Source organism: Microcaecilia unicolor, chromosome 2 (genome assembly GCF_901765095.1).
Source record: "Microcaecilia unicolor chromosome 2, aMicUni1.1, whole genome shotgun sequence".
Lineage (NCBI taxonomy): Eukaryota > Metazoa > Chordata > Amphibia > Gymnophiona > Siphonopidae > Microcaecilia > Microcaecilia unicolor.
In genome coordinates this window covers 275,596,791-275,620,848 of record NC_044032.1, presented here as the reverse complement: position 1 = coordinate 275,620,848, position 24,058 = coordinate 275,596,791, and the positions used below count along the sequence as shown (strand labels likewise).

Genomic DNA, 24,058 nt, shown 5'->3' with positions numbered 1-24,058 from the left:
CACAGATAATACACCCAGTCATTGGGTGAAATATCAAATAATCTTTATCGTGTGTTACATATGAGATTACTCCACTCTCAATAAGCTGAAGAAGCAATACACTTGTATTCATGTGTGTTTAAATATTTTGTTATATTTCTAGGATAAGCAGCATAAAATGTATTGTACTGTTTTGGGATCTTGCCGGGTACTTGTAACCTGGATTGCCTACTGGTGGAAACAGGATACTGGACTTGATGGATCTACGGTCTGTCCCAGTATGGAAATACTTATGACTATACCAAAGTTTCTGCTGGACTATTTACATGTTGCCCAATTGTTTGCAAAAAAATGTACAGATAAGATAATTGAACAAGCTCTCTCTCTCTCTTTTTTATTTTTGTTGTTTTAATAGGGTCTATAATTTAATAATGCATATCAAGAGAAACCAAGCCAACCATATAGAACAGGGGTTCTCAACCCAGTCTTTGGTACACACCTAACCAGTCAGATTTTCAGGATACCCACAATGAATATGCATGAGATAAATTTGCATACAATGGAGTTAGGGCATGAAAATCTATCTCATGCGTATTCATTGTGGGTATCCTGAAAACCTAAGTGACTAGGAGGGGCATAATCGAACACGAACGCCAGTCTCCATGGGTGACTATCTCTGAGGACGGGTCCGCGAAGGGGTGGGACAGACTGTATTTTCGATAAAGATGGGCGTCCATCTTTTGTTTCGATAATACGGTTGGTGCCAGGCAAATGCATCGGATTTGGGCGGATTTGAGCTGGGCGGTATCGGTTTTCAGCGATAATGGATACCGAAGGCTCCCAGCTCAAAAACGAATAACTCCAAGGCATTTGGAAAGGCCAGGATTTGTAGTGCACTGGCCCCTCTCATATGCCAGGACACCAACCGGGCACCCTAGGGGGCACTTGTAAAATTTTAAAAAAATTTAAAATACCTCCCAAGTCCATAGCTCCCTTACCTTGGGTGCTGAGCCCCCCCAAAACCCACTCCCCACAACTCTACACCATTTCCATAGCACTTATGGGTGAAGGGGGGCACCTAGATGTGGGTACAGTGGGTTTTGGAGGTGGTTTGGAGGGCTCCCATTACCAGCACAAGTGTAACAGGTGGGGGGGATGGGCCTGGGTCCACCTGCCTGAAGTCCACTGCACCCACTAACAACTGCTCCAGGGACCTGCATACTGCTGTGATGGAGCTGGGTATGGTATTTGAGGCTGGCATACAGGCTGGCAAAAAAAAAGTTTTTAAAAGTTCTTTTTTTTTTGGTGGGAGGGGGTTAGGGACCACTGGGGGAGTCAGGGGAGGTCAACCCTGATTCCCTCCAGTGGTCATCTGGGCAGTTAGGGCACTTTTGGGGAACTTGTTTGTGGAAAAAAAAGGGTCCCAAAAAAGCGGCCCAAATTCTTGCTTCTGCCGCCCTTCTTTTTTCCATTATCGGCCGAGCGCGCCTATCTCTCCTCAGCCGATAAACACGCCCTAGTCCCACCTTCACCACGCCTCTGACACCCCCCGTCAACTTTGTTCATTCCCGCAACAGACTGCAGTTGGAGGCACCCAAAATCGGCTTTTGATTATACCAATTTGAGCGCCCATGAGAGAAAGGCGCCCATCTCCCGATTTGGGTCGAAATATGGGTGTCTTCTTCTTTTGAAAATAAGCCTGTAGGTGTGTCCCAAGGACTGAGTTGAGAACCCCTGCTCTAGAATATGAATTTTGAATTCTTCACTACCAAATTGGTTTATACCAGGTTTTCTCAACCCAGTCCTTAGGGAACCCTAAGCCAGTCTATAGAGAATATGCATGAGATATATTTGCATACAATGGAGGCAGTGCATTTACATATATCTCATGCATATTCATTGTGGATATCTTTAAAACCAGAAAACAGCAAGGCAAACGATCTGTGAAATCCAACGTGGAAAATGAGAAAGCAGATCAGTATATTGTCCAAAATATTTTATTGAAGATACCGTATTTAAGACAGTTGCCCGACACAGGCCGTGTTTCGCCCACAAAAGGGCTGCGTCAGGGGCTATAATAAACAAACAAATTATAGAATCTAAACATTATAAAAACAAATCAATGCTATTTAATATTACAAATTAAAACAAACAAAATATAAAATATGTGAAACATGAATTATAAGATGTACATGTAAAACAGACATGAATTGTTAACAATGAGAGTCACTTTCAATTTAAAAAATGGATAAAAACACACAGTTCCTCTAAGTACTGAGGCTACACAGTCCAACACTAATGCTTTAGGGACTTCTTACCCCAGCCTGTTTTTCTTCCTTGAGCACACAGTCCACCACAAGTCCATAGGGTTTAGCCAGTTCTTTCCAGGGGGATTCTCCTTCTTCAGCTACCAGCTCTCTTCCTTTTCCTTTCACCCCCAGGTGGGGTATAAAGTGGTTAATAGCTAAACAGGACCCAGCCCATAACCTCCCTATATATATATATATATATATATATATATATACTAGCCGTTAAGCCCATTAAAACGGGCGAGTATTGGTATGTTTTATTTTGATGTGTAACTCTCTCCCTCCCTCCCTCCCTCCCAGCTCCAAGGCCCAATTCCCTCCCCCTCCCCTCCCCTCCCAGCTGCAAGGCCCCCTGCCCTCCTTCCCTGCCAGCTCCAAGGCCCTCTGTCCCTCCCCCCCAGCTCCAAGCCCCCCCTCCTCCCAGCTCCAAGGCCCCCCTCCGTCCGTCCCTCCCAGCTCCAAGGCCCCCTGCCCTCCCCCCCCCCCAGTTCCTGTTGTGGACAGGATGCGGGGCTCGATGGACCCTTGGTCTTTTCCCAGTGTGGCATTATTTATGTACTTATGTAAGGCTCCCCTCCATCCATCCCTCCCAGCTCCAAGGCCCCCCTCCTTCTGAGCAGAGGGTAGCCAGACTTGCGTGGGAGGGGGGTCCACAGCTCGAGGGGAGGGGGCACATTTTAGCCCCCCCTGCCGCCGCCCCCTCCCACCGCCATTGTCGCCCCCACGTCTCTGCTGACCCCCCTCCCACCGCGAACCCTCCCCCGCCGCCGCCTACCTTCCATTTTGCTGGCGGGGGACCCTACTCCCCGCCAGCCGACGTCCTCTCCCGTAGAACGTAGCGGCAGCGACACTGTCTGGCAGAGAAAAGTCTTCTTCCTTGCATGCTGACATCCTGCACGTTGTACGTGCAGGACGTCAGCATGCAAGGAAGAAGACTTTTCTCTGCCAGACAGTGCCGCTGCGTTCTACGGGAGAGGACGTCGGCTGGCGGGGATGTGGGGTCCCCCGCCAGCAAAACAGAAGGTAGGCGGCGGCGGGGGCGGGTTTGCCAGGAGGGGGGTCCCCACTGAAATCTATGGGGGCCCAGGCCCCCTCAGGCCCCACGTAGCTATACCACTTCTTCTGAGACCTCCCATGTCTAGCATTTCTCCTGCCCTCCCCCCCCCGAGGTCGCTACCGCCCCTTCACCCCCCCCCCCCCGAGGTCACCGCTACCCCCCCCGGGGTCGCCGCCACCCCCCTCCACTCGGGCTGGGCCCTCTGTTCTCCATTGAACTTACAGTGGCGAAACCGCAGCAGGCAGATCAGCTCCCATCAGCCTTCCATCACTGCCTGTGTCCCGCCCTCGTATGATGTAACGTCGGTGAGGGCAGGACACAGGCAGGGAAGGAAGACCGACGGGAGCTGATCTGCCTGCTTCGGTTTCGGCACTGTAAGTTCTATGGAGAAGAGAGGGCCCGGCCTGGGTGGAGGGGGTCCAGCGGTGACCCGGGAGGGGAGCAGTAGCAGCGACCTCGGGGGGGGGGGGGGGAGCGGTAGCGACCTCGGCGGTTCCCTCCTCAGCGCAGTTTCCCGCTCTGTTCCGTCATGACATCTTGGGGCGGGACAGAGAGGGAAGTCTCTACTGCGCATTTGCAAGTGAGTCGGTCACTTGCCATTTATATGTTTGAGATATATATATATATATATATATATATATATATATGAAATACATATACATACATATATATTTAAAATATATTACCAGCTGGTTTATACTGTGGACAGAGTGGCTATAGTTTAAAAATATTTATTTTGTAAACATACATTTCTATATACTTAATCTTCTGCCATATGTATCTGTTTTCTGCAAGTAGTACAACCTTAACCATCACATAGAATAGGACCAGCAGATAAATCTGACCAGGATCAAAAAATTACATAAGTGCGTAGGGAAAATTAATTTGCCTAGTATCATTGATAGCTAAATTATTAAGACTATTGAGAACCCTGGGGGAAAAAGAATCCTATATAATAATTCTCACCTCCAACGTTCTGTGCTTGGGACCGTGGCTCCTTGGCTGGAGGTGGTCTGTGAGGCAGACACGCACTGACGTCACTGACGTCAAAACAGCTGATTGCAAGGGGAGGAGTAGGGAAACACGCGCAGCGTGTTTCCCTACTCCTCCTACTGCCTCGGAATCAGCTGTCACCCCCCCCCCCCCGCGCTATGGCCCCCTCAAAACCCACCCCCTCCCGCGAACCTGTCGATCCCCCCCCCCCGCCGGAACGCCGAAAACTGCCGCCGCCGTTGTTGTACTACCTTCCCTTCCCGTAGGTTGTTGAATCATCTTAGAAAGTTTAACTCCGTGCGTCTGACGTCAGACGCACGGAGTTAAACTTTCTAAGATGATTCAACAACCTTCGGGAAGGGAAGGTAGTACAACAACGGCGGCGGCAGTTTTCGGCGTTCCGGCGGGGGGGGGGATCGACAGGTTCGCGGGAGGGGTGGAAGAAAAAAAAAAACGCATGTTGGGGGGAGAGAAGAGGGTGGCCAACCACAGCATGGATGCGAGCGGGGGGGGGGGGGGGGGAAGAGGCCGGCCCAGGCTGGCACATGGGAGAGAGAGGAGCATGGATGCGAGGGGGGTGTCATGGAAGGGAGAGAGGGGACTTGCTGGAAAAGGATGAATGGAGGCGGCAGGGGACAGAGGAGCATGGATGGCCATGGATTGGGAGGGCAGGCCTCAGGGAGAGAGGGCAATTGCTGGATAGGGAAAATGGAGGGGCCAGGTGACAGATGAGCATGGATGGGCATGGATTGGAAGGGCAGGACTCAGGGAGAGGGGAATTGCTGGATAGGGATGAATGGAGGGGACAGATGGGCATGGATGGATATGGATTGCAGGGCAGGCCTCAGGCAGAGAGGGGAAATGCTGGATAGGGAAAAATGGAGGGGCCAGGTGACAGAGGAGCATGGATGGGCATGGATTGGAAGGGCAGGACTCAGGGAGAGGGGAATTGCTGTATAGGGATGAATGGAGGGGACAGATGGGCATGGATGGATATGGATTGCAGGGCAGGCCTCAGGCAGAGAGGGGAAATGCTGGATAGGGAAAAATGGAGGGGCCAGGTGACAGATGAGCATGGATGGGCATGGATTGGAAGGGCAGGACTCAGGGAGAGGGGAATTGCTGGATAGGGATGAATGGAGGGGACAGATGGGCATGGATGGATATGGATTGCAGGGCAGGCCTCAGGCAGAGAGGGGAAATGCTGGATAGGGAAAAATGGAGGGGCCAGGTGACAGAGGAGCATGGATGGGCATGGATTGGAAGGGCAGGACTCAGGGAGAGGGGAATTGCTGGATAGGGATGAATGGAGGGGACAGATGGGCATGGATGGATATGGATTGCAGGGCAGGCCTCAGGCAGAGAGGGGAATTGCTGGATAGGGATGAATGGAGGGGCCAGGTGACAGAGGAGCATGGATTGGACTCACACTTTCACTCTGACTCTCAAACAGTCACTCTCACATACACTCTCCCAAACATACACACTCCGAGGAAAACCTTGCTAGCGCCCGTTTCATTTGTGTCAGAAACGGGCCTTTTTTACTAGTAATGAATAAAACTATGGGACAATAAGAGGTGTGTTGTTAAGCAGCTGAAATAAAGGAAAATGTTCCACTCACTTAATTGAGGAGGGAGATACCAAGGCCAAATTTATTTCTGCAGAGAAAGTGAGAGAGATGTAAGAGAGAGTGACAGATGCAACAGAGTGCACATTAACAATTATGGTGCCATAAAATTGGTAATATGGACAGATGGGACTATCAAACCTTCCTGGCATTCAGCCCCCTTCATAGAACTTGTGGCAATGGAACCAGTCATTGAAGAAATCAAGACAAAACTGTGGATTTCAAGGGCTGTAGTATTTTAATAACTTACAAGAAATACAAAAAATCATGTCAAAACCTGAGCCAGGCAAACACTACTCAAAATGTCCCCCCTGTTGCCTGGGGTAGCCCAGCTTTCACATCCTAGTATGATGAGCCACCTTCAGTCTAGTCTGGTAATCATGCAGAAACAGATCTCCACCTCCACAAACTGGACCTGTGATCATCTCAAATGGGCTGTTTTCATTTGGTGTTGAGTATCCCCGCTCACATCAAACCACTCTTATTTGTTTCAACAGTCCCCGAGGGCATCAATAGCTTTCAGTGTTGTTTACAGCTAGCAGGACAAGGTGGATCTGTCCTGCACTAAACACATTATGGCCTTGCTTTTCTGCTCTGTCACAAAGCTGCAGTGTAAAAGGGAACATGTGCAATCAAATTTTAACAACAATCAGATAAGAGGGTGAGTCAGAGGGATGCTGATTACCACAAGAAATCACAAGGAGCAGGAGGCAACACACGCCACCTTCATATGTTCTATAGAAAGACCATTTATTCCCATGATTCTCCACAGGTATCCCATAACCATCAGCATGGGTTGTCTCTGCTTGGTTTTACCAGTATGGGATAGGGGCATATAGAACCTAAAGTTCCCTTCCTTCCCTCTTTTCATTTTTCTGATAGGTGGCAAACTTTGAGAAGTATTTTTAAAGCACATAGATTTGCAAAGTTCCATAGGTTACTGAATACTGGCACTTAACTGGCCAAGTGCTGATTTGCCCACAGAATGCCCCTAAAATAGCTAGTTTTCAGTTTGACGCTGACCAGTTAAGTACCACTGAAAATTAGCGATTATCCCCGAACAGGTGATTTAACTGGCCAGGAGCCATTTCTGGCTGGTTAAATCACATTGAATATAGTGCCCTAGGATGTTTGTCATAATATCAACATAATCTTCAAATATATCCAGCAAAATTTATATTTTACAGGACTAAGGGCTAAGTTGTCTTGAAAGGCACTACTGCATTTCCATCTGCTAGCAGGCATTAACCAACAATATGTACTACAGGTCATCATTTAAGTAATAGGACCTATTTATTAATAAGGTACATCACCTGTGCTAGCATGCATTAATGCAGTAGCTATATTACAATTACATTACAAAAAAGAATCTTATATTCCACTTATATGGTTCTATGCAGATTATGAAATCAAGAGACCAGACATCTTTTGGAATAAACATCACAGACAACAGTTTTAAAAGCTAACATCAAGCATCTAGATATTTTGTAAAAAATAATAATAATAATGAGCTTGTAGTTCTTTCAAAACAACAAATAATTCTGTAGTTTCCTGATTTGATATGGAATTATGTTCCAAACAGTTGATGCCAGATAAGGGAACCCAATTGAAAACGTTCTTTTCAAACAAACTCCCTTAGGGTTTGGAAAGAATAACACGTAGAGTATTAGATTTGCTACTCCTTGAGTAACAAATCCAATCTAACATAGATATTGAGGGGCATATCCATGTAATATCTTATAAATCATTGTACAAGGTTTAAATTGTCTGCAGGCCTCTACTTACAACCAATGAAGTCTTACAAACATAGAAGATACTCTGTCTTTGTTAGGGGCAGAAAAAAATAAGCTGAGTAGTCATATTCTGTACTGTTTGAAATTTTTTTCCAAGACTTTTCTAACAGCCCAGAAAGACAATATTACAGTAGTAAATCTGAAAACATATTAGGCTTTCTCCATATGGGGTCCTTAAAAATTGCTTCAGTCTCTAGCAGCTGCAGCAGTTAAGGCTTTCACTCTCCGGTCCAGTCTCCCTACCATGCAGGCAACTGGGCAGTGCTCGGGGGCCTAGAGGCGCCCCCCCTCCCTTTTGAAAAATCTGATAAATATTTTTAATGCTCTTTTTTGCCTCTATATTTACCTGCTTATCCATTATTAAAGAACTTATCAGAAAAAATCCTAAGATTTTCAAGCTTGATTCACATTTGAAATTGAAATTACTCAGTTTTAATACATTATCATTCCATATATTGTCATCCTGTCCTATTAATAGGAACTTCATTTTATCCTTAATTTCAAATTGTGAGTCTGAATCTGTTGTTCAAGTAAATTTAAACAGGCCTCTACTTTCTGGGACATTTCAGCTGTATAGGACAATATTGAAAGAATAACTGTAATATTGTCTGCATATATAAAGACTTTGGGGCCCTTTTACTAAGCCGTATAAGCATCTATGCGCACCCAAAGCACGCTAAAATGGAGTTACCACATGGCTACCGCATAGCCCTTGTAATAATTACATTTTTGCCCCACGTCCGATATGCGCAGCCGAAAATTAATTTGTATTGTCTGCTGCGCCTATCAGATGTGCACCAAGTGGCATTTGGTGGTTGTAGGCCATTACTGCCCGGTAACCGCGTGAGACTTTACCGCTAGATCAATGGCTGGCGGGAAGGTCTCAGACCCAAAATGGATGCGCAGCAATTTTCATTTTGCTGCACATCCATTTTCGGCAAAATTTTGAAAAGGCCTTTTTTGTACAGGTGCGTTGAAAAATGATTCTGTGCTGCGTGGCCAAAACCTTTGCCTACACTAACGCAGGCCATTTTTCAGCACACTTTAGTAAAAGGACCCCTTTATATTCAAGTTGACAAAGTGTTTAGCTTGGTGAACCCAGGAGAATGTTGAACAACATGGGTGATAGAGGAGATCCCTGTGGGACCCCACATTGGGGCTCCCATGGACGTGATCTTGACCCTTGTAACTTTATCTCATAAGACAGAAAAATAAGAAATTCAGTGAACCACATTAAAATATTTCCATGTATTCCAATTTGATTTAAAATTGACAAAAGAACTGTGTGATATGCCAGATCAAATGCACTTGATAAATCAAATTGCATTAAATAGCCCTATGTCCTCTAAAGAGCGATGATCTTCCTTCTGTTAATAAAGAACTTCAGTATTAAGTTCTTTATTAACAGAAGGAAGATCATACTATATTGCTTGCGGAACCTTGATTATGAAAAATGTAAAATGTCAAAAGTATATATAAATGAGTTCAGTTGATTGGTTACTAGACCCTCCATAATCTTGATAAATAATAGAATGGAATATATTTGTAACATCTAGTCCAAATATATATATATAATTTTATTTTATTTACATTTGTACCCCACGCTTTCCCACTCATGGCAGGCTCAATGCAGCTTACATATTGTATACAGGTACTTATTTGTACCTGGGGCAATGGAGGGTTAAGTGACTTGCCCAGAGTCACAAGGAGCTGCCTGTGCCTGAAGTGGAAATTGAACTCAGTTCCTCAGTTCCCCAGGGCCAGAGTCCACCACCCTAACCACTAGGCTACTCCTCCACTGTTTTTAAGAATTGGTGTCAATATAATGTTGCTGGTGTGCTTTGGAAAATTACCGGAAACAAACTGTTGCAGGCTTTTAAATTTGATAAAAGCCTTATTTCTCCCATTCACGAATGAGTAAAGTTTATAAGGGGTCATGCATTTGGTTGTACCCTTTCTGTGGTACAACCAAAGCAGTGCACATATTATATACACACGTTTTTTTCTGTCCCTAGTGGGCTCACCATCAAAGCTTTTGTACCTGGGGCAACTGGAAAGTTAAGTGACTTTGCCCAGGGTCGCAAGAAGCTACAGCGGGGATTGAATCCAGCTCCCTTGGTTCTCAGCCCACTGTGAATTCACTCATTATTCAGCTTTCTACTTTCTGCCTCCAAAACTTTGGAACAATCTCCCTGCCTAGCTTCATAGTGAAGGGACTTTTATTAAATGTAAAGGTCTTTTGAAGACTCATCTTTTTAAATTAGCTTTTAACAACTGAGTGTTGAGGTTGCAGACTCCTGCCAAGTTAATCTGTTCTGATTTGATTTTCTGTTTTCGTGCGATTGTGTGTGTGATATATCTTTCCTGTCAAATATTGGCATTTCTTTCTGATGCATTTTCCTTTCCCCTTTTACAGTGTACACCGCCTTGACCTGTTTGCCAGAAAGGGTGAGTAGAGTAAATGTTCAATAAATACAAAGATAAACTAACCATTAGGCTACTCCCCCACTCTGCAAATTGCAACCCCAGTTTTAAACTCCAGCAAATATGACTTTCACCAGACTTTCAGTGAAGTCAGATGAAAATGTGCTTCTCCAGGATGCTGTCTGACAATTGTCCAGTTACATTATTTACTGGTGTGGAAGCTGAAAATCCAATACATACTGCATGACAGTAAAGGCTAGTAGACAGTGTTGCACCATTACATAGTAACATAGTAGATGACGGCAGAAAAAGACCTGCACGGTCCACCCAGTCTGCCCAACAAGATAAACTCACATGTGCTATTTTTTGTGTATACCTTACCTTGATTTGTACCTGTATTTTTCAGGGCACAGACCGTATAAGTCTGCCCAGCACTATCCCCGCCTCCCAACCACCAGCCCCCCCTCCCACCGCCGGCTAAGCTTCTGGGGATCCGTTCCTTCTGAGGAGGATTCCTTTATGTTTATCCCACGCATGTTTGAATTCCTTTACCATTTTCCTGTCCACCACCTCCCGCGGGAAGGCATTCCAAGCATCCACCACTCTCTCCGTGAAAAAAAAATACTTCCTGACATTTTTCTTGAGTCTGCCCCAAACATGTCTTCCAATGCAACTGCCTGCATTCTAGCTGATTAAAAATAAATTGCAAGGAAAGCTTACTTCGCACAGTGAACTTGAATTTTTAACTTGTAGTTACTTAATTAGAAACAGCTTTTTGTTAATTAGGAGGTGGTTGGTTTTCTCTTAACCCCCGAAATGGGTTAAGAGAAACATGGTGTAAACTTCATGTTTTACTATTTGTAAAAGATCAGACATGTTTTCTCTGTTTTCTATCTCATATTAATTTAAATCTTTAGGTAGCATTTTTAGTCTCTTTCTGGAACATACTTAATTACCATTAATTGCTGTACATTCACGGAATATTCAGATTCTTGTAAGCTTATTAATTCTAAAACACATTCCTAGTGGAACAAATATAGAGAAAAGTGATGTTGCTCTTCCAAATCAGGTGTTTTTGTAGCCAGCAAGAAAGATAAGGCACACAATTGGGTGACAGAACTGCTCACTCGGAGCTCATAAGTACATAAGTACTGGGAAAGACCAAAGGTCCATCAAGCCCAGCATCCTGTTTACAACAGTGGCCAATCCAGGTCACAAATACCTGGCAAGATCCCAAAAAGGTACACTGCTTATCCCAGAAATAGTGGATTTTCCCCAAGTCCATTTAATAATGGTCTATGGACTTTTCCTTTAGGAAGCCGTCCAAACCTTTTTAAAACTCCACTAAGCTAACCACCTTTACCACATTCTCTGGCAACGAATTCCAGAGTTTAATTACATGTTGAGTGAAGAAACATTTTCTCCGATTCGTTTTAAATTTACTACATTCTAGCTTCATCGCCTGCCCCCTAGTCCTAGTATTTTTGGAAAGCGTAAACAGACGCTTCACCTCTACTACTACTACTACTATTTAGCATTTCTATAGTGCTACAAGGCCTCTACCCATTTAGCTCCACTCATTATTTTATTGACCTCTATCATATCTCCCCTCAGCCGCCTTTTCTCCAAGCTGAAGAGCCCTAGCCACTTTAGCCTTTCCTCATAGGGAAGTTGTCCCATCCCCTTTATCATTTTTGTTGCCCTTCTCTGTACCTTTTCTAATTCCACTATATCTTTTTTGAGATGTGGCGACCAGAATTAAACACAATATTCTTAGTGTAAATTTCTGAGCATGCATGGCCATTCCTACATGCAGTGGTCTTCTCAGCTACTCAGTTTCAAAATTCAGTGATACTTGTGAGCAATATTGCTTTTTCCATTGACAAGTAGGATTAAATCAAGTATACAAGTGTTTGGCTCCCAAGCTTAGGGCTTACAGCTGCTCAAATTTTATGTTGACTTAGGGGCCCTTTTACTAAGCCGCGTAAGCATCTACGTGTGCCCAACGTGCGACAAAATAGAGTTACTGCCCGGCTACCGCATGGCTCTTGCTGTAATTTCATTTTTGGCGCGCATCCGAAAAATAATTTTTATTTTCAGATACGCACCTAGTGGCATTTGACGCGCGTAGGTCATTACTGCCCGGTTACCGCATGAGACTTTACCGCTAGGTCAATGGCTGGCTGTAAGGTTGCAGACCCAAAATGGATGAGCGGCAATTTTGATTTTGCCACATGTCCATTTTCAGCAAAAATTTAACAAAGACCTTTTTTATAGGCGTGCTGAAAAATGGACCGGCGCACCCAAAACGTATGCCTAGGCTACCGCAAGCCATTTTTCAGCACACCTTAGTAAAAAGACCCTTAAGTCTTTAGAGCAGCCCATAAGAGTCAATTGTGAGAGTCATTAGTTTAAAGGGACAGTTTGGCCAGCATTGCTTGTCCAGATGCATTGACCTGTTTTGAAACTTGGTCCAATGTGCACTAAAAATATGAAGGAAGGGCCATGTGGCTACTTTGTTGATGGTATTCATTAGGCAGATTTTAAGACAACACTGTTGCCACAGTACCTCTAATTTGATGAGGCTTGATCTTGGATCTGTGAGGAGCATCTGTTTGTTCAAACAGAATTGTATACAGTCCATGAAGCAATCAAAGAGAGGGTCCAAAAGTACACAAAGTCAAGTAGCACGGAAAAAGCACAGAAGGGCCTCAAGAACTGGAGCAGTCCATGAAGCCAGTTTGCTAAAGCCAGTTTTGCAAATGGCATCTCAGGTCAATTGGTATCAAAGAAGATGAGAATTTGTTTTTGTTTTGTTTTAAATAGTAGGTGAGAGCTCATTTATTTTTTAAAGTATGGAGGGCTTTCCTTTGAGGATTTCAATGGGGCTTCAGATAGAAGGTAGGAAGCACTATTTCATCATAAAACCGAAAATGTATTATCACTTCAGATGTGAACTTAGGATGTCTCTGAAGAACAACTGCATAATGATGGAGTTGCATGTAAGGCTCATATGTTTCTAGTTCCTGCAGTTCACTTACTCTCCTAGATGAAGTGATTGTCACCAGAAAGAGTACTTTCCACAGTAGAAACCTATGGAAATTGCATAGTAGGAACTATGTAATTTCCAGAGATTCAAAGGGAGATTCCATAAGTGAACTGAGCACCGCATTCAGAACCCATGGCTTTACTTTTGCAGTGGAGGCTTTACTTGAAGCAGGACTTTCATGAAATGATCCAGATCCTCCAAATTCTATAAATGGCACTCAAAACTGCATGCATAAATTTGGGCATGTGCCTAATTTGCACGTATATTTTAATTAAACAATGACTAGTTAGCAGCAATAATTGGGCGCTAAATTGGCAACACGTTGAATGTACATGCGCATCTTGCTAGGTGGTATACTATAAAGACGCGTATATACATTTTGTAAAGTGCAACTGAAAAGGGGGCATGGCCATGGGAGGGGCACGATTGGGTCAGGGACGTTTAGTGAATGTGTGCACTATTATTCAATTTAGGAATCTGCGCCTAATTTAGACATGAGGATTTACACTGGTGTTCAGTTGGTATAAATCCTTGTGCTCAAAACTGAGCGTGGATCTTGGTACTAAGTGTTATCCTATAAATGGCATCCAACTCGGAGTGCCATTTATTTATAATAGTAATCAGTATCCTTTTTTTTGCATGCAAATTTAGGTGTCATTTACTGATTCTAGTCCTATATGTATCTTTTGGAGAGGCAAAAGCATACTGAGATGAATAAAAGAAGAAGGTTGAAGGCCAAGATCATATTAATGTTACTAGTGCTGTTATTCTCAAGTCCTCTCTAGACTCCTCCCCTTGACCTGTGATTCCAGCAGGTGACATCAGCTGGCAACATTAAAAGTTCTTTGTCTGCAGCGTGCAGCTAGATCCACTGATTCTGTAGCTAGTACTATATGTTAGATGTTACTATACTGATATTTTTGTCTGTATTGCGAGGCTGTCACTTGAAATTGGGAGATTAAATGGGCATCAGCCAACATTCAAACTGGTGCCCGGTTACCTCCGTGGCTAAAGTTGGGACAGCCTTTTTGCTATCTTAACTTTAGCTGCTTACATAACTGGTTAGCTGTATGAATATGGCCGCTAACCAGTTAAGTCATGGCTCCTCCCAGGTTCCGCATAAGCTTCACCCATGGACTGCCCTGACACTACCCAGACAGTGCAGGGGCGGTGTGTGGTGATACTGAGAAGCACTCTCCAGTTAAGTGTTGCTGAAGATCAGTGCTTAGATGGACATAGGCGATTTAACTGGGCAGGAGCCTCTCCCACCTGGTGAAATTGCTTTGAATATCAGCTGTTTGTTCTCTTGGTTGTTGTTTTTTTTTTGTTTTTTGTTTTTTTTTGGGGGGGGGGGTTTGAGCAGTTTTTGATTGTGCAAAATCCAGTAGGTTATTAGTTTTCCAGTCCGTATATGTTTCTGTTTTAATTTGTAGTGAGTATTATGGATATATTTCGTTGTGCAATGCATTCCTTCCATTTTGGGTTCAGTGTGTTATGTATGACTAGAAAGTGGTTTTGTTTTATTATATTCTGTTCAAACTTCTGGTTTTGTACACCACTGTGATGTTTGTGAATGGTGGTATAACAAATGATGTAAATAAATCAATATATACATACATACATACTACAGTTTAGTCATAGTAGGAAATGTGATAGGGTTATGACCATTATTAGTAAAACACCAGATTGAAAATCTCTTCCACTTAATTAGCATAGTTTCATCTAGTGGAAGGTTTACAAGCGGCTATCAGGGTGTCATGGATGGGCTTTGGCAGTGGCGTTCCTAGGGGGGCGGACACCCGGGGCGGTGCCCCGCCTTCCGGGTGCAGCGCCCCCCCCCGATGCAGCACGGACCCCCCCGTGAAACAGCCCCCCCTGGGTGCATGCCGCTGGGGGGGGGGTGCCGCAGTGCGCGCCTGCTGTGAGTTTACTAACTTTGCTCGTTCGCTGCAGCTCCCTCTGCCCCGGAACAGGAAGTAACCTGTTCCGGGGCAGAGGGAGCTGCAGCGAACGATAGAAGTTAACGAACTCTCAGAGCAGGTGCGCGCCGTGGCACCCCCCAGCGGCGTGCACCCGAGGCGGACCGCCCCCACCGCCTTCCCCCCCCCCCTTGGTACACCACTGTGCTTTGGTACACATCAGGCAGAAACTACTCACTTTCCAGGTCATGACAGGTGGCACACAACACTCCGGGCTGTGTGCCATTTATAGAAAAGCACTTAGAGCCGAATTCCATTCTAAACTTTGGGTGCGAGGATTTGTACCAGCTGAAACCTGATATAGATCCTGGTAACATATACTAAGCCTACCTTTCGGCGAGGTTTATAGAAGAGCTCCAAACGTGTTTTTTTTCAGCCGATTTTTTTTTTAGGTGCCATTTATAGAATCTTGTCCTTAGTGCACATGTAAGTGTTAGCACGTAGGTTATAGTATTCCCCCATAAATTACTTGCCAAAGATCAGAAAGAGCCATAGTAGGATTTTAACCAGGGTTCCGTGGTTCTCGGCCACAATTAGCAAAAGAAAAAAAAGGCGCAAATGATGAAACACTGGGCATGTAAACAAGATTGAAGCAGCAAGATAAGAACAATTACACTGTAGGGAACAACCCCAAGGAAGGAGAATAAATACCCAAGTCCGCCATAGGTGTGTCATGTTGTGCCAATCAGGAAAAAGGAATTAAGAGTACCATAAATGTTACATGCAACTGGGAATGGGCTGGCTAGAGTCACTTTGCAAGGAGGTAAAATAGCTCCTCCTGGAATATGTGCACCTTCTAACCCAAGGGGCTATGGTTTGAGGCTGCCTCAGGTCTGATAAACTTGGCATTCGCAAGCAATCATCATCTCAGTGTTACCAACAAATAAAAACACCTCATAAAACTACTGGTATGGAAATGGCTGCGGCTTTGTTAAAACAAGTAAAACAGTATACTAAATTCTAACAATTGACTCCCCATAATTCCTATTAAAACAAATATTCCCATCATCCCCGCCCCACCCAAGGCTAGTTGGTGGTGACCTATCCAACAGAATCCCCAACCATAACATTAACCTCAAAACACCACAAGCGAGAGTTGCAGTAACACCAAGCCCCTTACCTCCTCTCAAGGTGGTATCACACTCGATCAGTCTCCCAAAGAGCATGTCACTTACCTACAATCTTTTCCAGCCCACAAACCAGGCTTCATGAGATCACCTTCTTATTTCCAAGCTACAACCATTCCCCCACCCCCGACACCGAAAACACCTACCCATTGCCACTAAAATAGGGCAAGTAGGGTGGGAATCAACTTTCCGGCACACTCCACCACACACCCACTCCCAACCAATCCCTTCATTCCAACACCAACTTCATTTGCCAAAACATTATCCTTAGCTCACACTCTGCCCCCTCCCTCTCCTCTTACCAATACTATCCCTCTTCACCACAGTTCCCTGACAAATCCTCCCAGCAATCTACCCCCGACTTTCCTCCTCATTACTTTACCTTGTTAGCACCCTACCTGTTCCACCTAACCACCCCATCCTAATTATACCCTAAGGATGATAGCAGCTTGGCCAGGTTATGCAGCGCACTGCTAAGAGCAGTGGGCTCTCCAGATTAGGAAAAAACCCCTATTTTTCTCCTGTCTTTGTCAGGGAGTATATTAGACGCACTGGGGACCAGGACAAAAACTCTAAAACAAATTGTCAGGTTTTACCTCCTCCAGTTTTAGGGAGGCTTGGGACCCCCTGTGGCATGGGGGCTTAGGGCAGATTCATTGGTTGCCATCCTTCCTCTGGTACTAGTTTTTGTTTATTATAAATCATTTGAAACAACAAGGGAAATGTCATTTATAGTCTTCATGTCCTTTCAAAGAAATGCACATCTCTATCCAATGTCTATGCTTGGGTTTTTATTTTTAGTCTCTGTGCCTCAATAAGAACCAAGTAAGACAGACAAATCAGATGACCTATGAATTTCTCATCTCTCTATATAAAACACACCTCCAACGTTCGAATGAAGCCTCTATTAGCCAAAAGTGAAGGGGGTGAGATCGCATTGTGTCTGCCCCGCCCACGCGTCAAACGTAATGACGTCGAGGGCGGAGCAATGACACTCAACCAATCGCAACGCTCGGCAGCGAAGCGTCAAGGAAGGAGGCGGCGCTCTCAACGTCTAGCCTTCCCTTCGCTGTGTTCCGCCTTCTTCTGACGTCAAGGATGACGTCAAAAGAAGGCGGAACACAGCGAAGGGAAACCTAGACGTCGGGAGCACCGCCTCCTTCCCTGACGCTTCGCTGCCGGAACCGCCACGGAGGTACATTTAAAAACAAGAAAAAAACAAACAAACCATGTTGGGGAGAGCGAAGAGGGTGGCCACAAAAGAAAAACAATGGGAGCGGGAGGGCAGGGGAGAAACGACACCATGGATGCGAAGGGGGGGGTGGGGGAGAAGAGGGCGGCCCAGGCTGGGAGTGGGACATGGGAGAGAGAGGAGCATGGATGCAAGGGGGGGTCATGGAAGGGAGACAGGGGACTTGCTGGAAAAGGATGAATGGAGGCGGCAGGGGACAGAGGAGCATGGATGGGCATGGATTGGGAGGGCAGGGCTCAGGAAGAGAGGGCAATTGCTGGAAAGGGATGAATGGAGGGGGCAGGGGACAGAGGAGCATGGATGGGCATGGATTGGGAGGGCAGGACTCAGGGAGAGAGGGAAATTGCTGGATAGGGATGAATAGAGGGGACAGATGGGCATGGATGGATATGGATTGCAGGGCAGGCCTCAGGGAGACAGGGCAATTGCTGGATAGGGAAAAATGGAGGGGCCAGGTGACAGATGAGCATGGATGGGCATGGATTGGAAGGGCAGGACTCAGGGAGAGGGGAATTGCTGGATAGGGATGAATGGAGGGCACAGATGGCCATGGATGCATATGGATTGCAGGGCAGGCCTCAGGCAGAGAGGGGAATTGCTGGATAGGGATGAATGGAGGGGCCAGGTGAAAGAGGAGCATGGATTGGAAGGGCAGGACTCAGGGAGAGGGGAATTGCTGGATAGGGATGAATGGAGGGGACAGATGGCCATGGATGGATATGGATTGCAGGGCAGGCCTCAGGCAGAGAGGGGAAATGCTGGATAGGGAAAAATGGAGGGGCCAGGTGACAAAGGAGCATGGATGGGCATGGATTGGAAGGGCAGGACTCAGGGAGACGGGAATTGCTGGATAGGGATGAATGGACGGGACAGATGGCCATGGATGCATATGGATTGCAGGGCAGGCCTCAGGGAGACAGCGGAATTGCTGGATAGGGATGAATGGAGGGGCCAGGTGACAGAGGAGCATGGATTGGACTCACACTTTCACTCTGACTCTCAAACACTCACTCTCACATACACTCTCCCAAACACACACACTCCGAGGAAAACCTTGCTAGCGCCCGTTTCATTTGTGTCAGAAACGGGCCTTTTTTACTAGTATAGAATAAAGAAAGAAGCTCTAAATATACAGTTTGCATTCCTGTTTCAAAACCAGCAGTCATGAGATCCTTTACACACCAGAGTATCCTTCTGTACTGGATGTGGTTAAATCAAAACAGGTTTCTCAGTAATGGCTACCTTTCATGCCACAGTCAATAATTAGTGTTCATAAAGTTCTGGTCATCACAAACTGCATCCAGGAGCTAGAAATGTAAAAGGTTAAAATGTACTTTTATATTGTGGTGTAAGTTTATTGATTAAAAAAATACATGATTTCAACCCTAATAACTTGTTTCCTTAGTTTCCTGATTAGTGTATTTTTTTAAATATATCATATGAAAAAAAACACCAGTGTTGAAAAGAGAGATGCTTGCCTGAATGGACAGATCCAAATTTGGCAAAATGTAGAAAATCATTTGTTCAATTAAGCTGGGGTGATAGCTCTTAATGTGCACCCATTAAGCTTTATTTGATGTCCTCGCCGAGAAACGGTAAACTGCTAGAAGTATTGTTTCACATCCGTTGAAAAATGAACTAATGGTATAGACTTGCCTTCTCTTGTGCAACTTAAAATTAAATTAGATTGTGTACCATTCTGAAAGTAGCCAGTGTTATAAATCTCAGCCACCAGGAACACAAAGCTTTAGAAAAATGTCAATAGCACTAAACGTAGAACAGGGTAATTATTCTTTGTAATTCACTTCGTATGAACATGGGAGAAAATGGTTTATGCAGTAGCTCAATCCAGTTGTCAGCACATAGGCCTGAAGATGGAAAATGTGTGATATTTAGTGGGATGCACACACTGTATATATACAACAAAATTCTTTGATTAATCAAATTAGCTTTCTGTGCTACTTGCATTCTCTGTTACCATTCGTGTATTATTTGACTGTCCATCCTTACTTTATAAATATACATCTAGCTGATTTTAATGTGCTGCAATAACTATCTGATTAAAACAGCTGAAAAGGTAATTTTTAGGTGCAAATATCTTTAATAGTCTGTACTTCTTTTAATTTGTGACATCTGTATGGCACATGGAGAAAAGCAATGCACGGCCTTGCAGAATTAGAAAATGAATGGCGGATGGTTTACTGCTAAAAGAGAGCTAAGGGACTCGTTTACTAATCTAAGAGCCCCCTTTACAAAGTGGTGGTAAAAGCAGCACGGGCTTACCGCTCGCTATAAAGGAAGTACCGCTGGGCTACCACAGCAGCCCGGAAGTAGCTCCCACCCCCCAGTGTGCGTCATATCCGGCGCTAGAAAAATATGTTTATTTTTGTAGTGCTGGTGTGTACCCGGCAGAATTTAGGCAGTGTCGTGCGCTGCCCGTTTACCACTGGCTTAGTGCGGGAGCCCCTTACCACCACCTCAATGGGTGGTGGTAAAGGCTCCACCCCCCCCCCCCCCCCCCAACGAAATGGCCACATGGCAAGTGTTTCACTTGTCACACGGCCATTTCCTGAAAAAAAGAAAGCCCTGTCTTTTACCCGCTGAGGTAAAAAGGGGCCTCGGCGTGCATCAAAAGCACGCGCAGATGCCAGCGCGGGCTCCCTTTTGCTGCAGCTTTGTAAAAGGGACCCTGAGTTAGGCACTAGCATGTGCTTAACACAGTTAAAAATGGAGTACCGGGGGGAGTGCTCAGGTGTCCTGCAGTAACTCCAAAATGCATGGGGCGTGTCACGGGCAGAGAGTGGACATTCTTGTGTAAACCAGTTAGTACATCTACATTACTGGTCAGTGCAGGAATACTGTAATGAGCCTTTACCACCTACAAAATGGGTAGTGGTAATTTTTCAAAATGGTTATGTGTTAATGGCAATATTAGCTCCTCTGCGAAGATACGTGCAGAGGTTCCATGCTAACTCCTTTGACCAACAGACCCTGAAGCAGGCTGACGAAATGCTGGCCACCATAGGTCACGGTTCCCACTTGTGGAAAAGGAAGCACTATATTAAGCTAGGTAAAAGCTGAATTTACTATCTCTATGTATTTGGCAGCGAGCGCAAACATTACAAACGTTTTGCCCGTACACTGGTCAGGGTCCCCACTTGTGGAAAAGGAAGCATCATATTAAGCTAAGTAAAAGCTGAATTTACTATCGCTATGCATTTGGCAGGGAGCACAAACATTACAAACTTTTTGGCCGTACACTAAAGGGGCGGTATAGGGATAACAGGAGGTTTTTTGAGCCGATGATGAAGCAGTCCTGCTCCCGCTGCTCAATAACGCTGGGAGCTTCTTGAGGCTTTTTCTTCCTATCGCTTCTAAATAATTTTGTAAGTCAGACCCTTGATCGAGTATCCCTTTTGTATATATTTGAATATTAGCTCATGGCCATTCATACAGAGAAATAGAACATTGACCATTTTACATCTGCTGTTAAAATGGCCTTAGCGTGTGGGGAAAACCCCACACAAGGGTCACACTAAGGCCACTTTTTGCCGCAGCTTAGTAAAAGGGCCCGTATGTGTTTGCATTTGGGGAAAAAAACATGTCACGCTTCTGTATTCAAATGTGAACAAAATGAAGCTGATACCAGTATTGAATGAATATGAATTTCAGAATTTGTAGAACTGCAATGGTGGCTTCCAAGAAGCTGAGGCATGAGGAAAGAATTCATAATCTAGGATTCTGTGTTCAGTCAGCATGGAATAACCAGTTTCCAAAAGAAAAAAACAAAAGAATCAAATAGAGAATATATCCAACCTACCCAGTCACAGTCCAGTAACATCAATTGCTTATGAAAATAATGCAGAAATGAAACAATAACAAAGAGCAGCCTGGAGCATGAGAGCAGCATTTTGGAGAAAGGGTAATTTTAAAAGAATTTTCTGCACATAAAGTGATGCTTTACATAAAATTGACTTCCAGCCTCTATATGCACGAGTTTACCTGGGCTGAGTGGAAGCATTTCGGGGAATCGGTTAGAGAGGGTTTGCATTTTCCCCTAACTTCCTTAAATTGGGCAAACCAGTGCCATTTAGGCATGTTACTAAGGGGCCCTTTTACCAAAAGAGGCCTTAAGGTTTTGTTTTTTTTTTACTAAGCCGCGATAGCGTTTTTAGTCATCAGCTGGCAGTAAACGCCCGATTACCACGGGAGATCAATGACTATAATAAATTCACCTTTTTGCTATGAAAGCCGTGTTGAGGGTTAAATGAATTTATTCTGATGGATCCAACAACATTATATTATACATTTAGAGTTCATTTAACTATGTTGGAGCACGTATTCTTTAGTGAGTGATACTTTTTTGCCACTGACACACCCCCCCTCAAAAAGTAAGCGCGAGCAGGTGTCATAACTAGTACAGAATGCTTTAGCACATTTTATTTATTTATTTATTTATTTGCTGCACTTGTATCCCACATTTTCCCACCTATTTGCAGGCTCAATGCGGCTTACAAAATATTACAACAACATATACATATTAAAGAATACGAATTTCAGAACATAGATACAGATAGGTGCATAAGAATATCGTAGCAATCATATTAACGGAATAATAAATTTACAATTGTTACAAATAAGAGTGAATAAATAAATCATGTAGGATTGGAAGTGGATTAATAGAGAAACATGGCACGATGAAATCATGACAAGATGTATTATTTAGTGATGAGGATGTAATTGAAATGAATAAATTAGGAGGGTTCCATAATAGTTGTAATTGAAGTAATTTGGGAGTCAGATCGTTATGGGGAATCTTTTTTGTACGTCTTTATGAATAAGTGGGTCTTTAATAATTTTCGGAAGGTTGTCAGGTTGTGTGTTGTTTTTATGGCGATCGGTAACTCATTCCATAGGTGTGTGCAGGTGTATGAGAAGTTAGATGTATGTACAAATTTGTATTTAAGTCCTCTGCAGTTGGGATAGTGAAGGTTTAAGCAAGTGCGTGATGGACTTTTGTTATTTCATCCTGTGTTGGGCTAGTTTTGCTGCATTAGGGGCTCCTTTTACAAAGGCGTGCTAACGGTTTAGTACATGCATTAAATATGTGTGCGCTAAATGCTAGAGACACCCATATATTCCTATGAGCATCTCTTAAATTTAGCACACACTAATCAGTGCAAGCTAAAAACACTAGCGCGCCTCTGTAAAAGACCCCCTAAATGTGCATTAGTGCTTAATGCAACTTAGTATAAGGACCCCTACGTTTGGGAATGTCATAATTTCCCACAAACACTAACTGTAAAATCTTTGGTAAAATCTTTTGTTTGTTTTCCTTTTGCCTTACATTCTGATATTTAGAGACAAAGACATGCACCATACTAAGCTTCAGTGACATTCAGGTCACATATCTTACATAGCTTGGGTACATATACAGGGGCATTTTCAAAAGAGAAGGGCGCCCATCTTCCAACACAAATCGGGAGATGGGCGTCCTTCTCTCAGGGTCGCCCAAATCTGCATAATCGAAAGCCGATTTTGGGCGCCCTCAACTATAGTCTGTCGCGGGGACGACCAAAGTTCACGGGGGCATGTCGGAGGTGTAGTGAAGGCGAGACCGGGGCATGCATAAGAGATTGACATCCTCGGCCAATAATGGTAAAAGAAGGGCGTCCCTGACAAGCATTTGGTTGACTTTACTTGGTCCATTTTTTTTCACGACCAAGCCTCAAAAAGGTGCCCAAACTGACTAGATGATCACTGGAGGGGATCGGGGATGATCTCCCCTTACTCCCCCAGTGGTCACCAACCCCCTCCCACCCTAAAAAAAACTTTTTTTTTTTTGCCAGCCTCTATGCCAGCCTCAAATGTCATACCCAGCTCCATGACAGCAGTATGCAGGTCCCTGGAGCAGTTTGAGTGGCTTGCAGTGCACTACAGACAGGTGGACCCAGGCCCATCCCCCCTACCAGTTACACTTGTGGTGGTAAATGTGAGCCATCCAAAACCCACCCGAAACCCACTGTACCCACATGTAGTTGCCCCCCTTCACCCCTTAGGGCTATGGTAGTGGTGAACAGTTGTGGGGAGTGGGTTTTGGGGGGGGCTCAGCACCAAAGGTAAGGGAGCTATGCACCTGGGAGCAATTTGTGAAGTCCACTGCAGTGCCCCCTAGGGTGCCCAGTTGGAGTCCTGGCATGTCAGGGGGACCAGTGCACTACGAATGCTGCCTCCTCCCATGACCAAATGAGTTGGATCTGGTCGTTTTTGAGATGGGTGTCCTCGGTTTCCATTATCGCCGAATACCAGGGACGACCATCTCTATGGTCGACAATCTCTAAGGTCGACCTAAATGTTGAGATTTGAGCATCCCCGACCGTATTATCGAAACAAAAGATGGACACCCATCTTGTTTCGATAATACGGGTTTCCCCACTCCTTCTTCTGACGTCCTTAGAGATGGACGCCT

At 44.7% G+C, this 24,058-nt stretch overlaps 1 protein-coding gene across 1 annotated transcript in view; it reads left to right on the top strand.

The window, feature by feature from the left end:
• Nucleotides 1-10,172: 10,172 nt before the first annotated feature.
• Nucleotides 10,173-24,058, top strand: part of LINGO2 (leucine rich repeat and Ig domain containing 2) — a 1,076,239-nt gene continuing 1,062,353 nt past the window's right edge. Inside the window, exon 1 of the mRNA XM_030194184.1 lies at nucleotides 10,173-10,206. The gene's annotated coding sequence lies outside the window, so the exon portion shown is untranslated. The remainder of the gene's footprint in view (nucleotides 10,207-24,058) is intronic.